Genomic DNA, 15,947 nt, shown 5'->3' with positions numbered 1-15,947 from the left:
CCACTGGATCATCAAAAAAGCAAGAGAGTTCCAGAAAAGCATCTATGTCTGCTTTATTGACTATGCCAAAGCCTTTGACTGTGTGGATCACAATAAACTGTGGAAAATTCTCAGAGATGGGAATCAGACCATCTGATCTGCCTCTTGAGAAATTTGTATACAGGTCAGGAAGCAACAGTTACAACTGGACATGAAACAACAGACTGATTCCAAATAGGAAAAGGAGTATGTCAAGGCTGTATATTGTCACCCTGTTTATTTAACTTATATGCAGAGTACATCATGAGAAACACTGGACTGGAAGAAACACAAGCTGGAATCAAGATTGCCAGGAGAAATATCAATCACCTCAGATATGCAGATGACACCACCCTTATGGCAGAAAGTGAAGAGGAACTCAAAAGCCTCTTGATGAAAGTGAAAGTGGAGAGTGAAAAAGTTGGCTTCAAGCTCAACATTCAGAAAACGAAGATCATGCCATCCGGTCCCATCACTTCATTGGAGATAGATGGGGAAACAGTGGAAACAGTGTCAGACTTTATTTTTTGGGGCTCCAAAATCACTGCAGATGGTGACTGCAGCCATGAAATTAAAAGACGCTTACTCCTTGGAAGGAAAGTTATGACCAACCTAGATAGCATATTCAAAAGCAGAGACATTACTTTGCCAACAAAATTTCGTCTAGTCAAGGCTATGGTTTTTCCTGTGGTCATATATGGATGTGAGAGTTGGACTGTGAAGAAGGCTGAGCACCAAAGAATTGATGCTTTTGAACTGTGGTGTTGGAGAAGACTCTTGAGAGTCCCTTGGACTGCAAGGAGATCCAACCAGTCCATTCTGAAGGAGATCAGCCCTGGGATTTCTTTGGAAGGAATGATGCTAAAGCTGAAACTCCAGTACTTTGGCCACCTCATGCGAAGAGTTGACTTATTGGAAAAGACTCTGATGCTGGGAGGGATTGGGGTAAGAGGAGAAGGGGACGACATAAGGATGAGATGGCTGGATGGCATCACTGACTCGGTGGACGTGAGTCTGAGTGAACTCCGGGAGTTGGTGATGGACAGGGAGGCCTGGTGTGCTGCGATTCATGGGGTCGCAAAGAGTCGGATACGACTGAGCAACTGATCTGATCTGATCTGATCTGGGCAGAGCAGGGGAGCAGGAAGAGTCTTGTCCACTCAAGGCAATCTCCTTTATGGAGGGATTGTGCAGGCTCTGCATGAGGCCTGAAGTCAGGCGGCTTCTAGTAGACTGGAGGAGCTCCAACCAGAAACACTTGACCTCTGCCAGCCCAGTCCTCTATCAGACATGAGCCAAGGAGGGGTGTGGAGGGGGTGCAGTTTCCCTCAAGGGAGTCATCAGTTCTTTACAGAGGATTGTTCCTAAGTGAACTAGGGAATCTGGGAAATAGCAGTGGCCTGGGCGCCCCAGACCTGGGTTCCGGTCTTATCTCCATCTATATCTTTCTGTGTGACCTGGGATACAGCATTAACTTCTCTGGGCCACCAGCTTCTCTCTGCACTTGTACCTCTCAGGAGGTTGTTCTCGAAGACTGGGAGTGGATGAAAAGGGCTGTGTGAGCGACTAAGCCTGTGAATGTGAGGGGTGCCGCCCCACTTACCGAAGGAAGGAAGGGTCCAAAGTTGGACAGTGTCATGAGCACAATTAAAAATTCACATTCAACTAGCATTTATGGAACACATGCCTGGCTACCTGGCAAATATGTTTATAAGGGATATTCTGCTTACTTCTCACCCAGCGTGGTAAGAGGGCGCATGGCTGGCCCTGTTATCCAGGTAAACCTTGGAGGGGTTAAGAAATGAGCTCAGGTCACAGAGGTACAGAACCATGGAACCAAGATGCTAAGGCAGGTTGGCCTCCTTCAGAGTCACTGAGTCACATGCTCTTCCTCGAGACGGCTTCAGGCCAGTAATGGATGCTGGGTGCTGCATGCGCAGATGAAGAAGATACGGTCCTGCATTCGGGGGAGTGAGTCTGATCAGTAAATAATGCCAGTGTACTTTGGTGAGTGCTGAGCATTCGGGTGCCCAGAGCAAGGAGTGTGTACCTGAATTTAGAGGTTAGAGGAGGGATTTCTGGAAGACTTGTATACGAGCTAAGGCTGTGAAGTGTGCCTGAGAGTTGGCCAGGGGAGGAAGGGTAGAAAGGCGTTCCAGACAGAGGTCCACGCATGAGCAACCACATGGAAGGGTGGAACAGCATGCCATGTTTAGAGAAATAGAAAATGACTGGTCCATCTAAAGCTTGGAGCTCAAGGAGGGACAGAAAATAGAGTTGAAGAAACAGGCAGAGCCTTGGATATGGCCCAAGGGCTTGGCTGCATCCTGTGGGTGTTAGGGAGCCATGGAAAGGTTAAAAAAAGCCAGGCGATCCAGGGTCAGGTTTGCACCCGCACTCTTGCACATGCTCAGACTGGGAGAAGACGCCAACTCCAGCACTGAGGATGGGGTAGTGATGGGCGGCCATACGGGAATAGAGTCTGGAACCCTTGTGGAATAGTCTTGGCAAGAGCTCAGCTGGTCGAGGGCTCAGCCTGCTGTGAGCCTGCATCCCAGGTTCCCAGCACAGGACCAGGCAGCCTTGAGAGATGGTCCAGATGGGAGGGTGGGTTCCTGAGTCAGGCTGCCTTATCCCAGCTCCAATAACCACCAGCTGTGCAGCCCGGGGCACTTATTTCATCTTTCTCTGCCTTAGATTCTTCTTCTGGCTAACAGATAACACTAGCATCGCCTGGGGTTGCAGTGAGGACCAGGGAGCAGTGGGCAGTGGAAAGGGTGGAGCACAGAGCCTGGCGGGGCTTGCCCATGGGAAAGGAGACCCTCTTCCCATCACTGGGAAGGCTCCACCGCCCCCTTCCTCGGTGCCCCCTCCCCAACCAAGCCTCAAAGGAGGGGCAGGCAGTTTAGTATTAAATGGCCTGGATGAAATGCATTCTGCTGGCAATTGCCTTCACTGCCTGCCGTAAAAATACATCTATATTTAAATATGCTGGGATAATTCTTAAGTTTTATTAGTACTTAAATATTTTGGCATGTTTATTTCTCCTGGAACAATTATGGAGGTTTCATTGTTTTACTCACCAAAAAAAAAAAGAGAGAGAGAGACTAAATCTCCTTTGACAATAAACCCCCGACATGTGAATATGGCGCTGTCTCCAGTGTGGATCCCGTTATAGTCTAGTCAGCTCTTGGGATGTGGAGGCAGAGTCGGGGAGGAGCGGACCAACCTCAGAGAGGCCCCACACATCTCCCGTTTGGCCCTCCCCTCTGCACTGAGGCTGCCTGGAGGGACCACGTGTTCTCTGGCTCCCCAGTGAGTTCAGCCAGTGGGCAGCTACACCCAGCAGGAGACCCCAGGGAGGGAAAAAAGACAAGTTGGAGTGCTGGACATCTGGTTTCCTCCCTTTGGGGTCTGAGGGACTCCTGTCCGGGCTCTCGCAGCCTCCTGATTACCCTAACTGCTCCCTCCTCCTGGTGCTCAGAGCTGGCGTGCTTAGAGCACTCCTGGTCCTGCGAGCTGCGGTGCGCTGTGCTGTGTGCTGAGCTGTGTCCACGCTTCTCCTCCATTCTGGCCCCGCTGAGCTGTGTCCACGCTTCTCCTCCATTCTGGCCCCACTCTTGTCAACAGCCCCTTATCAACTCCTTCTCAGTCGCCTGTCAGAGTGAGCCACCTGTCTCCTACGGGGACCCTGGTGGACACCAAGCTCTAGGTAGGCCTTTGCCATTGGGGCAAAGATTGGAAGTGATATCTTTCACCTGATATCTTTCTGATGAAGATATCAAGGCCCAGAGAGGTTGCCCACCCTTCCCAAAGTCACACAGCTTGCAAGCAAAGGAAGCAGGGCCAATGACTGAGACCACTGAACACAAGCTCCAGATTCTTCCCACTCCTTCACAGCTGCCAGTGCTGGACGGTTAGATGGAGTGATGGAGAAAAACAGAGGCAGATCCTTCTTCCACTTTGGACAGACACTGCTCTCACTTGCTATCTGAACTGCCTGCAGTCCCCTTCCTAGGACAGGTTGGGGTACTGGAGGAGGGAAGTGCAGCTCAGCAACAAGGGGGAGACTGAGAACCGCCCCAGTCTTTCTTTTAGCTGTGTGACCTTCAGCAAGTTACTTAAAATCTCTGAGCTTCCATTTCTCGTTTGCATCAGAGAGATAATACTTACTGGATAAGTAAGGCTCAGAGCCAAAATGACCTCTTTAGCCTTAGAAGGGTTACTGAGCAAGCACTGTGTGACTTGGAATGTTCTAAGCACTTTATGCGTAATGTCCAATTGAGGCAGCTACAGCTATTTTTATCCCCATTTGACAGATGTGAATACCAAGGCACAGAAAAGTTAGGTGGACCATTTCTACTCCCTACCCCCATCCCATAGCTGCCATCTGGACACAGGCAATCAGGCCCCAGGGCCCACTTCCAATCCTTGCCAAGGAGGAGCTGGAGGGGCCTTAGGCTGCACCCAGCCCAGGCGACCTGACAGCTGGGGAGGTCAGGTTGGGCAGAGCAAGCACCCTGGCCAGTATCACGCAGTGATGGGGAGCAGGGCCTTTTGGCCCCAAATCCATGGTTTGTCCCTGTGGATTTAACAGAATACCACTGACTAAAGATTAGCATTTGCAAACAAGTGGTTGGTCTCTCCTTCACTCCTCTTCTGTGTGAAAGGAGGGAGCACTGATGTGGCATTCGGGGAGGCCCTGCGCCCTCCTGTCCACCCGCGCTGATGCAGGTATCTGTCCTCCGAGTGCCACGGTCCAGGAGGAGCGTTTTTCTCTTGAATAGATGGGCTGAGCTGCCTGGAGGTCAGCACTGCAGGTGAATTGGCCTCACCCCCACCCCCTGCAGACACAGACCCCAGGCCTGTCGAGAGTGGAGACGCCTTGACCTAGGAAAGGGAGGGAGCTGGGCTTTGAAGCTGAACAGTGTACTGGTTGGGCTGTGTGTGCCACAAACACTCCAGGCTTCAATGCCCAGCTCTGCCGAGGCCTATTTCTGTGGCTTTGGGTAATTTATTTCTCCCCTCTGAGCCTTGGTTTCCTCATCTGTAAAATGGGCATCTGTAACAGCACAAGACTTATGGCCAGTGTGGTATTATAATATCTAACAAGGAGTACACAGGGGCACTAATCAATCAGACCTGGTGCCAGTCATGAATACCAACACTGTTACCCTGCAGTCGCCTGAACTGATTATCAACAATCAGAGAGAAATGCTCGCAAGGGGTCCCAGAGCAGATGCTCCATAAACAGAAGCCATGGTTTTACTTGTAAATTTCAAGTACTCTGGTCTCCTTCGGGTTGTGACGTTTTTGACACTCCAATCCTTTACAGCACATGACGGAAATTTCATGACCACAGCTCCAGGTGCAGGGAGAATGCCAAGCACTCGCGGAGAGGTTTCGTCCAGTCCTTCACATGTTGATGGAGTAGGCCTTCTGCATGGCGCTGGGCGGGAGCAGGGAAGAACACAGCAGCCTGTGTTCGCAGGGGGACTCAGAGCACGGGGAGAGTCACAGAAACAAGCTGGGACAGAAAGTCAGGAAGAAAGAAAGGCTGAGTGCAAGGCAGGAGGCTGACCAGGCTGGTGAGATGGAACACAGGCTCTGAGTGCAGACCCTTTAATTTCCCAGCTGAGATCTTGGGCATGTCAGTGAACCCACCCACCCTGCCCATATCCACACAGTTCCTGATCTGTTGCATGGGGATGCTAATATTTATTCCAAAGCCTTGCTGTGGGGACTGACAGGTCCTGTCCTGTTGAAGCAGTTGCACAGGTCTCAGCACTGTAGTCTCCCCCTTCCCAACACACAGCCGGGCTTACGGAGGGAGGGAACCCTCACTCTGGTCAGAGTGGTCTGGAAAAGCTTCATAGAGGAGGCAGTGGGGAGCTGTCTTGATGGGTAAGAGGGGCTTTGAGAGGTGGAGAAGGCTGAGGGAACAGAGGCAGGAGGAAGGGAGGGTGAATGGGGCCCCAGAAAGAAACGCCAGGCAGCAGGGATGGGCAATGTGACAGCCAGTTGCTCCAGGGTTTTGCTGATCATCCTCCAGAATCATCGCAATTTGGAGCGAGAGTAATTGCTTCTATCTAAAGAGGCCAGATTCGTATCATCTGACTCAAGAAGCAAACCCCAGTGGAAGCTACCAGAAGGTTTCTAGCCATGAAGCACCAAGGTTGGGAGCTCTGAGTGGAGCTGAGAGAGTGGGGGAAAGGTGAGGCCCTGGGTGGGCTGACCACAGGATGATACATGGACTAGATGGCCATCCTGTCTTGGGCAGCCCACTCAGGCACACAAGCCCCCTGGGCAAAGGCCCCTTTCCCTTAGCCTAGAAGTTACTAGGAGAAGAAGACGGGGGCAGAGGGTGGGGTAGAGAGGGAAGGAACCCCAGACTTGGGGGTGAAACCTCCTTGTTCTTGCTCAGATGTAGCAGCGGGTACCCCAAGCTCTCCAGACCAGGTACAGGGCATCTGCCCCAGGCCTGGCCAAGTGGGACTGAGCCAGGTCAGAGCTTGTCTAGGCTTCAGTTCCTCCTCTTGAAAATTTGGTTGTGACCCTCTCCCAGCTTTCTGTCAAGCCCACCTAAAAAGGGGGCCGGAAAGGAAGCCAGTAGCAGGGCCTCCATGGCCAAGGGAAACCCCAGCTCTCATTATCCAGCCGGTTTAGACAGAGCTGGGGGAAGAGACAGAGGGGGTCTGAATACTTCTTGTCTCCAGGTAGGAGAGCCGTTTCAGTCTCCACCCAACTAGTGAGTCTTCTGTTAGAAAGAATCTGGATTTAATGCTAGAGAAAAAGTGGTTCCGAAGGCCTATGAGTTGCCCCCACCCCACCCCAGCTTCCACACTACTTGCTTCTCAGCTCAGCCAGTAGGAGAGCAGCCTCAACACCCTACAGCTGCTCTTAGAGGGTATGCTTGTGATAACCAAATCCTAGGATAGAATCCACGAAGGATTCCTCTTCCATGTCATCCATTTTACAGATGGCAAGACTGAGGCCATCCAAGGCAGCAAATGTACAGCCAGACGGAGCAGAGCCTGGATGAGAGGTAGGACCCAGGACTCCTCCTGCCCTTTCTTTCTGCCATGGATGGCTTTGTTATTGGGGTCCCAGAGCTCAGACGTGTACTTTAAGGAGTCCATCCCCCTTTCTTGCACCAGATGCAGAAAGTCAGATGTCTGTGCATTTTTCTGAAGAGAGGACATCCACAGCATTTGTTGGATTTCTAGATAGTTTGTATCTTCTTGCCCCAAAATGTTTTAAGAAAAACAAACTAACAGCAGGCACTCATTGCTGAGTTCAGCTTGTTTCCATCCCTCCACCTGGAGGCAGGGAGCCCCTGCAGCCCCTTCCCCACTGGGAGGCAGACCCCATCTTTAGTCTGGAAGTCTGCTGTCTCCATAGAGAAGGCAGGTCCCCCTCCATGTCTCTGACACGTTTTCCTATGCCCCGAGCAGGGGTGCTAACTCATGCTTACTCACATCTCCTCGAAGCTCATCCCACACAACCACCCTGATCCCAAGAATCCTGGGAACTTGGGGTGGAACTGCCAAGAGAAAATACTAGGATGCCACTGCCATTTCCGCCTCCCTCCTCATCGCTGCCTGAAATGCTGGGAAAGCTTTGGGATCATCTTGGGTAGCCTTCTCATTTCATAGAGGGGAAGATGAGCCCAGTAAAGGGAAGGACCATTCTCACATTCACACCTGTTCTAAAGGTAGGGCCACTGGATTCAGCAGAGGTCCCTCCTCCACCTGGAGGCCCCACATGGTTTAACTGTGAGGTTGAACATTTTGAGGGAGGAGCCTGTGTGCAGCAACGAGCCGCTGGCTTGAGCATCTCCTGTGGGCCTCAGGCTATGAGCTCTCATCATCATGGGTACAGCTGACCCTGAGAACCATGAGAACCACACACAGATAGGCTCAGTAAACCAGGACTTTATAAAGAACATAAAAGGCCCAGTTCACTCACTGTTCATTCATGCATTCAACCAATTTGTATTAAGTTGTTATATACCAGGTACTAATGAAGAAATCAAATCCCTTACGATTATACAGTGGAAGTGACAAATAGATTCAAGGGATTAGATTTGATAGAGTGCCTGAAGAACTATGGACAGAGGACAGAGGTTCGTGACATTGTACAGGAGGCAGTGATTAAGACTATCCCCAAGAAAAATAAATGTAAAAAGGCAAAATGGTTGCCTGAGAAAAGAAGAAAAGTGAAAGGTAAAGGAGAAAAAGAAAGATATGCCCATCTGAATGCAGAATTCCAAAGAACAGCAAGGAGAGATAAGAAAGCCTTCCTCAGTGATCAATGCAAAGAAATAGAGGAAAACAATAGAATGAGAAAGACTAGAGATCTCTTCAAGAAAATTAGAGACACCAAAGGAACATTTCATGCAAAGATGAGCTCAATAAAGGACAGAAATGGTATGGGCCTAACAGAAGCAGAAGATACTAAGAAGAAGTGGCAAGAATACACAGAAGAACTGTACAAAAAAGATCTTCACGACCCAGATAACCACGATGCTGTGATCACTCACCTATAACCAGACATCCTGGAGTACGAAGTCAAGTGGGCCTTAGGAAGCATCACTATGAACAAAGCTAGTGGAGGTGATGGAATTCCAGTTGAGCTATTTGAAATCCTAAAAGATGATGCTGTGAAAGTGCTGCATTCAATATGCCAGCAAATTTGGAAAACTCAGCAGTGTACACAGGACTGGAAAAGGTCAGTTTTCATTCCAATCCTAAAGAAAGGCAAGGCCAAAGAATGCTCAACTACCACACAATTATGCTCATCTCACACGCTATCAAAGTAATGCTCAAAATTCTCCAAGCCAGGCTTCAACAGTACATGAAATGAGAACTTCCAGATGTTCAAGCTGGATTTAGAAAAGGCAGAGGAACCAGAGGTCAAACTGCCAACATCTGTTGGATCATCAAAAAAGCAAGAGAATTCCAGAAAAACATCTACTTCTGCTTTATTGACTATGCCAAAGCCTTTGGCTGTGTGGATCACAACAAACTGTGGAAAATTCTGAAAGAGATGGGAACACCAGATCACTTTACCTGCCTCCTGAGAAATCTGTATGCAGGTCAAGAAGCAACAGTTAGAACCAGATATGGAACAACAGACTGGTTCCAAATTGGGAAAGGAGTACATCAGAGCTGTATATTATCACCCTGCTTATTTAACTTATATGCAGAGTACATCATGCAAAATGCCAGACTGGATGAAGCACAAGCTGGAATCAAGATTGTCGGGAGAAATATCAATAACCTCAGATATGCAGATGACACCACCCTTATTGCAGGAAGTGAAGAAGAATTACAGAGCTTCTTCTCTTGATGAAAGTAAAAGAGGAAAGTGAAAAAGTTGACTTAAAACTCAACATTTAGAAAACTAAGATCATGACATCCAGTCTCATCACTTCATAGCAAATAATGGGGAAACAATGGAAACAGTGACAGACTTTATTTTGGGGGGCTCCAAAATTACTGCAGATGGTGACTGTAGCCATGAAATTAAGAGATGCTTACTCCTTGGAAGAATAGCTATGCCCAACCTAGACAGCATATTAAAAAGCAGAGACATTACTTTGCCAACAAAGGTCTGTCTAGTCAAGTCTATGGTTTTTCCAGGAGTCATGTATGGATGTGAGAGTTGGACCATAAAAAAAGCTGAATACTGAAGAATTGATGCTTTTAAACTGTGGTATTGGAAAAGACTCTTGAGAATCCCTTGGACTGCAAGGAGATCCAGTCAATCTGAAAGGATGTCAGTCCTGAGTGTTCATTGGAAGGACTGATGCTGAAGCTGAAGCTCCAATACTTTGGCTACCTGATGCGAAGAGCTGACTCATTAGAAAAGACCCTGATTCTGGGAAAGATTGAAAGCAGGAGGAGAAGGGCATGACAGAGGATGAGATGGTTGGATGGCATCACCAATTCAATGAAGATGAGCCTGAGCAAGCTCCAGGAGTTGGTGATGGACAGGGAAGCCTAGCATGCTGCAGTCCATGGGGTTACAAAGAGTCAGACAACCGAGTGACTGAACTGAACTGAGTGAAACAATAATAACCAAGAAAGACTGTGATATCTTGAGACTCACACTCTGGCAGAATAACAGCATGACCAAGCTTCCACTATAGGAGGAGAACTATGTGTGATTCCTTATGGAGTTTACAGCAGCATAATTATATCCAGCATCCTTGAGACGATGTACAGTGAGGCCTCCTATTAACTCCCAATTTCTTCTCTTCTTTCAGTTATTGGTGAAATCCTTAGCCCCAAGTAGCTGATGAAACCCTTCTTCCCTCCCATCTGTCCCTCCTTCCTTTAGGGCTTAATATGTACCATACGCTAGAGGAGATGCTGGGAATGCAGACAGGGTTCTAGGAAGGAAGCAGACTGGACATCAGATCATTATAAGGCAATGTGACTGTATTTTGGTGATGTGCAAGCCTGGGGTATCATGGGAGCTCAGAAGAGGGGGCCCTAGCTCACACTGGGGCATCTTTAGTATATACATATTTTTTTCAAACTTCAAATTTTTAATTTTGTATTGGGTTACAGCCGATCAACAATGTTGTGGTTGTTTCAGGTGAACAGAGAAGGGACTCGGCCATCCATACACATTATCCGTTCTCCCCCGAGGCACCGCTCCCCTCCAGGCTAGCGCATCAGATTGAGCAGAGTTAAATGTGCTCCACAGTAGGTCCTTGTTGGCATTCTGGAGCATCTTAGTCAGCTTCTGCAGGAAGTGAAGCCGGAGCACCTTCTTTCACTTTGCTGAGCATCTGCTGAGTTCTAGACACTGTGCTGGGGGCTGGGCCCAGAGTAGTGAGGCCAGGCCAGACCCTTCCCATGTGCACCTCTCCTCCTAGGGGGCCAGCCTTCATCACCCAGTCCCAGTGGATATTTCTGCCTGTGCTGTATAGCTTCTGGGCCCTCTTCCCTACACCCACGGTTTGCCTGTCTGGCCTATTTGATCTGCAATGGACTGTCTCATTTACCTTCAAAAAGCCTTCTCATTCATGGAAGAGGATGCTCATTTTCTGCCCTCAGAACTACTTAGAGTTCTGGTCTTCACCTACCAGATTTCCGGTGTTCCCCTACCTCCTCGAGCACAGAGCTGAGGACTGTCTGCCTGCTACTGCACATGCCCTGCAGAGGGTCTGGCCTGCTCACCCCTGCACAAGGAATCCTAGAGAGCCCACCCTGTCCCACTCAGAGCCACCTCTGTTGCTCATATTGCAAGGGCAGGAGGAAACCACGTGTGAACACAAGAAGAGTGACTTCTAGATCGAATCCAAAGGAAGCAGTTCCTCCACTGTACAGATACATGTTTCCTATGCCTCCCTGTGTCAGCTCTGTGCCCTGAGCTGGTGGTGCTGGGGTCTTAAATCTTGTGGCTTCTACATGCTATTGCGTGCATGTGTGTTCAGTCGCTCAGTCTTAACCAGCTCTTTGTGACCCCATGGACTGTAGCCCAGCAGGCTCCTCTGTCCATGGGATTTTCCAGGCAAGGATGGTGGAGTGGGTTGCCATTTCCTCCCCCAGGAGATCTTCTCCACCCAGGGATCCAACCCGAGTCTCCTGTGTCTCCTGCCTTAGCTGGTGGATTCTTCACTACTGAGTCGCCCATTAGTGCAATTCAAAAGTAAAATTAATTGAAACTGTTAAATGTAATTCAGGTACATGGAGGTTTAAATAGCATAAGCAATATAGCCACTGTATTTAGCAAAAAGTATTTAATATTTTTTATATAAGTCTTTTTATTCCAAACCAAATTTCAATGAAAAAAAAAAAAAGATCAATTTCTCACTCTTGGGTTTCCCTATTGTTCAAGTCAAGCAACAGAATCAAAATTAAAATTTGGGTTTGTACCCACAGAGAAAGTGTCTGGTGGTCGAAGTACAAACACTATTCGCTATAAATCTGCTGTGCAACCCTGAGCAAGTCATTTCAACTCTCCGTGTTAGTCTCCCCATCTATAAAATCAAGATAATACCTGACTTGTGGGACTAGCAAGTGAAAACAGAAAAGTGAGGGTGCGTTTACATGGTTATCATTTGACCACTTGTTTGTTTTTTTTTTATTGGTTGCCTTCTTTGAATCACTCGGTATTGGAGCCTGGGATTAAAAAGCAGAATACTGCCCACATGAGAGGGGTCCCTTCTCATTGTCTTAATCTCATAGGGACACCTAGTTTCCAAGAACTGAGGAACGGTGTCCCTATAGGGGGCTCACTGGGAGGTAAAGTGTCTACACGTCAGGCTTAAGATGTCTACACTTCAGTAGAAATACAATTTTCAAGGGCCCCGGAGTTTGTTCCTAGGTTTGGGATGAAAGGAACAATAGGCAGGTTTACCTTCAAAAGGCAGTGCTCACTTCTGCAGCTTCCTCACTCCATCCGGAGCCACCGCTTTGAATTATACATGAGGCGCTTGCAGGAGCTGTGATGATTTTTCAAATATTTCTCTAATTGATGAGAAGGGCTTTGATAAATTGCTGTAGAACCAGGAGCATCTGATCACAAGGAATTCTGTCTTGTTCCTCCTTGACAGATGTTTACTTGACTTAAAGGGAGAGCAGGGTCCAAAGGAACTACTTTTCTCTCCTGGAACTTTTATTCTATTGAGGGAAAATAATTCTATGAAATTCTATGGTTTTGTTTTTAAATCCAAACATGAGGAGTTCTCCAAGATCTGCGGTCTTGTGCCTGCCACGTTCAGATGAAGGACTTGAGAGCTCAGAATGGAAGGGCAAGATCCCTGGGCAGCATGAATTCTTGCTTCCCCATCACGTCCTCATGGCTGCTGAAGGTAGAGAGACAAAATACCAAAGAATCACCTTTCTGCACTACCCAGAAAATGGTCCATATGACATAGTTCTGGATTCTCGCTGGAACTTAAAAGGAAACTTTCACAATATCCAGAGCTCTCAGTGTCCTGCAAATGAAGGAGAAGGAGTTCCTCAAACTCCTTGCATCAGGAACCCAGTGAGGTAGCACCAACCTTGACTTCCAGGTGGAGTAGTACATCTACAAAAGGAAGAAGGATGGTGCCTCCATCATAAATCTGAAGGAGACCTGGCCGAAGCTTATGCACATGGCTTATGCCACTGATAACTCAACTGGGAGTTGAGTTATCAAGATGTCACTGAAAACTCAACTGATAACCCAGTGTCATATCCTCTGGGAATACTGGCCAACAAATTTGCTGCTGCCCCGCGAGCCCCTCCTACTGCTGGCCGCTTCATTCCTGGAACTTTCACTAACCTGATCAGGGCAGCCTTCTGGTGGTTACTGATCCCTGGGCTGACCACCAGAGTCTCACAGAAGCCCCTTACACTAACCTGCCAACCACTGCTCTGTATAATACAAACACTCCTCTGTGCTCTGTGGCTGCCGCCATCCCGTGCAACGATGAGAGAGCTCACTCAGTGGATCTGATGTGGTGGCTGTTTGCCCAGGAAGTTCTGCATATGCATGGCATCTCCAGTGAATCCCCATGGAAGGTCATGCCTCATCTCTGCTTCTTCAGAGATTCTGAAAAGACTACAAAGGAAGAGCAGGCAGCAACTGACAAGACTGTGACCAAGGAGGAATTTTCACTGCTCCAGCTCTGCAACCTGAGCTGGGGGTCTGAAGGCATGCAGGTGCCCTCTGAGACTATTCAACTCCCCTGTGAAGACTGGAGTACTCAGCCTGCTGCTGAAAACTGCTCAGACCACCGAATGGGTAGGAACAACCACTGAGTGGTCTTAAACTGTTCTTCCTCAAACTCTCAAAATGGAAATGGGTTGATGGCAAATAGTTTTTTTTTGAAAAAAATCACCTAAGAGCCAGGATACATGGGCACCAACCCCCAAGAACATCGGGATAGACCTCAGCCACAGACCAAAGCAGTGGCCTGCAGAGCCAGGCATTAATTTCTGCTTGCTGGCTTGTGATGGGGTCCAAGGGCCCCAGGGGAGGGCATCAGAGAGGTGGAGTTGGGGGAAGAGTGAGGGAAGATGGGCACTAACTTGGGGCCTTGAGCAGTGACTTTTGCTAATGCTTTGGAGATATTTCACTACTTTCCAAGATGTGTCTCCCCTAGCACTGTTCTTAATGAACACCTCCCTAGCTCCTCTCCCTAAAAGAGTACCCCTGACTCTTAGCATGACATTTCAAACCCTTTTCCATCCCATTCCAACCCACTTCTCCCACCTTATCCCCCTCACTCCTCCCCATTCACCATCCCCCTGAGTTCTAGCCCCTTCCCGTCCATTACTTACGTAAGTCACACTCCTTCCATGAAGTCTGGCCTGACTCTACTCTCATTCTGGACTCTACACTTGGTCATCACTTCCTCCATATTGTCACAACACTGTCACAAAGGTCTGATCTAAAATTTAATGTATCCCATTGTGATTTTTGTAACCTGTGTTAGACATGAACCTGCATATGACATTAGTCTAACCAGGGAGATTTATTTGGCTCTTGTTCTCACCAGTTACTGTGGGACATGAGGTCACCTCCCCTCCCCAACTTCTCCAGTTATTTCCACTGTGATTAGAGTACAGTTATTGTGAGTTATTTAAGGGGAATTTCCTTCCCCCTAGCTCCTGCTTCAGTGCTGAGCAACCTCTACTAGCCTAACACTCTACACCCACCTTGTCTGGCGAGTGTTTGAGAAGGAAATGGACATGCAGGGCATCTTAGTCCATTCAGGCTGCTATAACAAAGACACCTAAAACTGGCTGGCTTAACATCAAACATTATTTATCACAGTTCTGAAGCCTGGAAAGCCCAAGATCAAGCTACCAGCAGATTCAGAGCCTGGTGAGAACCTGCTTCCCAGTTCATAGAAGGCCATCTTCTTACTGTGTCCTCACATGGTAGAAAGGGGTCTCCTTTACAAGGGCACTAATCCCCATTCATGATGACTCCATCCTCATGACCCAATCACCTCTCAAAGGCCTCACTTCCGAACAACATCACATTGGGAATTAGGTTTCAACAAGTGCATTTCGGGGAGACACAAACATTCAGTCTCTAGCAACAGGGACTTCTTTTCTTCTTGCTACTTTGAAATCTATCACCTGAAGAGAGCACATCCCTACAAGCCACAGGTTTTGCAGAGGCTGGCTAGTGTAACAGAGCCTGTGTTTTTCAAAACTACTATGATTAGATGGTTGAGTACCATACCAGGTGTGTTAGCGAGCCTCCCATCTAAAGCAAATTAATGTTCACCAAGTTGGCTTTATCAGGATCAACGGCTACTGCCTGATCCCTTCCTGAGCAATGGGGGAAGACAGGGGGTGTTATTTTTAAGTCCCCTCAAACTTCCAAAGTCATAGATCCCATAGATACTGAAAGGGTAAAAAGAGAACACTATAAATGAGTTTATGCACATAAATTCAATAACTTAAAAGAAATGGACTTATTACTTGAAAGCAATAAATGACTAAAAGTCACCTAGGAAGAAATAGATAATGAGAATAGTCCTATATTTATTAAATAAGAAGAGTTTGTCATTCAAACTCCAGGCCAAGATAATTTTATTGCCATATTCTGCCAGATATTTAAAGAAAAATTATACTGACTGTATATAATAATTTCCAAAAAATAGAAGGAATAACCTCTTGACTCATTTGATAAGGCCATCACTACCCCAAAGTCAAAATCATACAAAAACAGCACTAGAAGAAAAAGCTATACACCAGTACCCCACATGAACATGCAAATATATTCAAGGAAATATTAGCAAAATATATTAAAACATAATATATGACCACAGAATTGGATTTATTTCAGGAATGGAGATTAGTTAAATGTTTTAAAACTAATGAACACAAGCTATAATATTAATAGGTTAAATAATAAAAGCCACACAATTATATCAATCGGTGCAGAAAAAATTTAACAAAATTCAACAT

The 15,947-nt window shown here is 47.5% G+C and overlaps 1 pseudogene; it reads left to right on the top strand.

Moving 5' to 3' along the window:
* LOC133240261 (small ribosomal subunit protein uS2B-like) overlaps window positions 1-13,781 on the top strand; it is a 35,087-nt pseudogene extending 21,306 nt beyond the window's left edge.
* Window positions 13,782-15,947: the final 2,166 nt, after the last annotated feature.

The sequence above is a fragment of the Bos javanicus genome, chromosome 28, assembly GCF_032452875.1.
Source record: "Bos javanicus breed banteng chromosome 28, ARS-OSU_banteng_1.0, whole genome shotgun sequence".
NCBI lineage: Eukaryota > Metazoa > Chordata > Mammalia > Artiodactyla > Bovidae > Bos > Bos javanicus.
The sequence above is the reverse complement of the archived record's forward strand: the minus strand, read 5'-3'. Positions and strand labels throughout refer to the sequence as shown.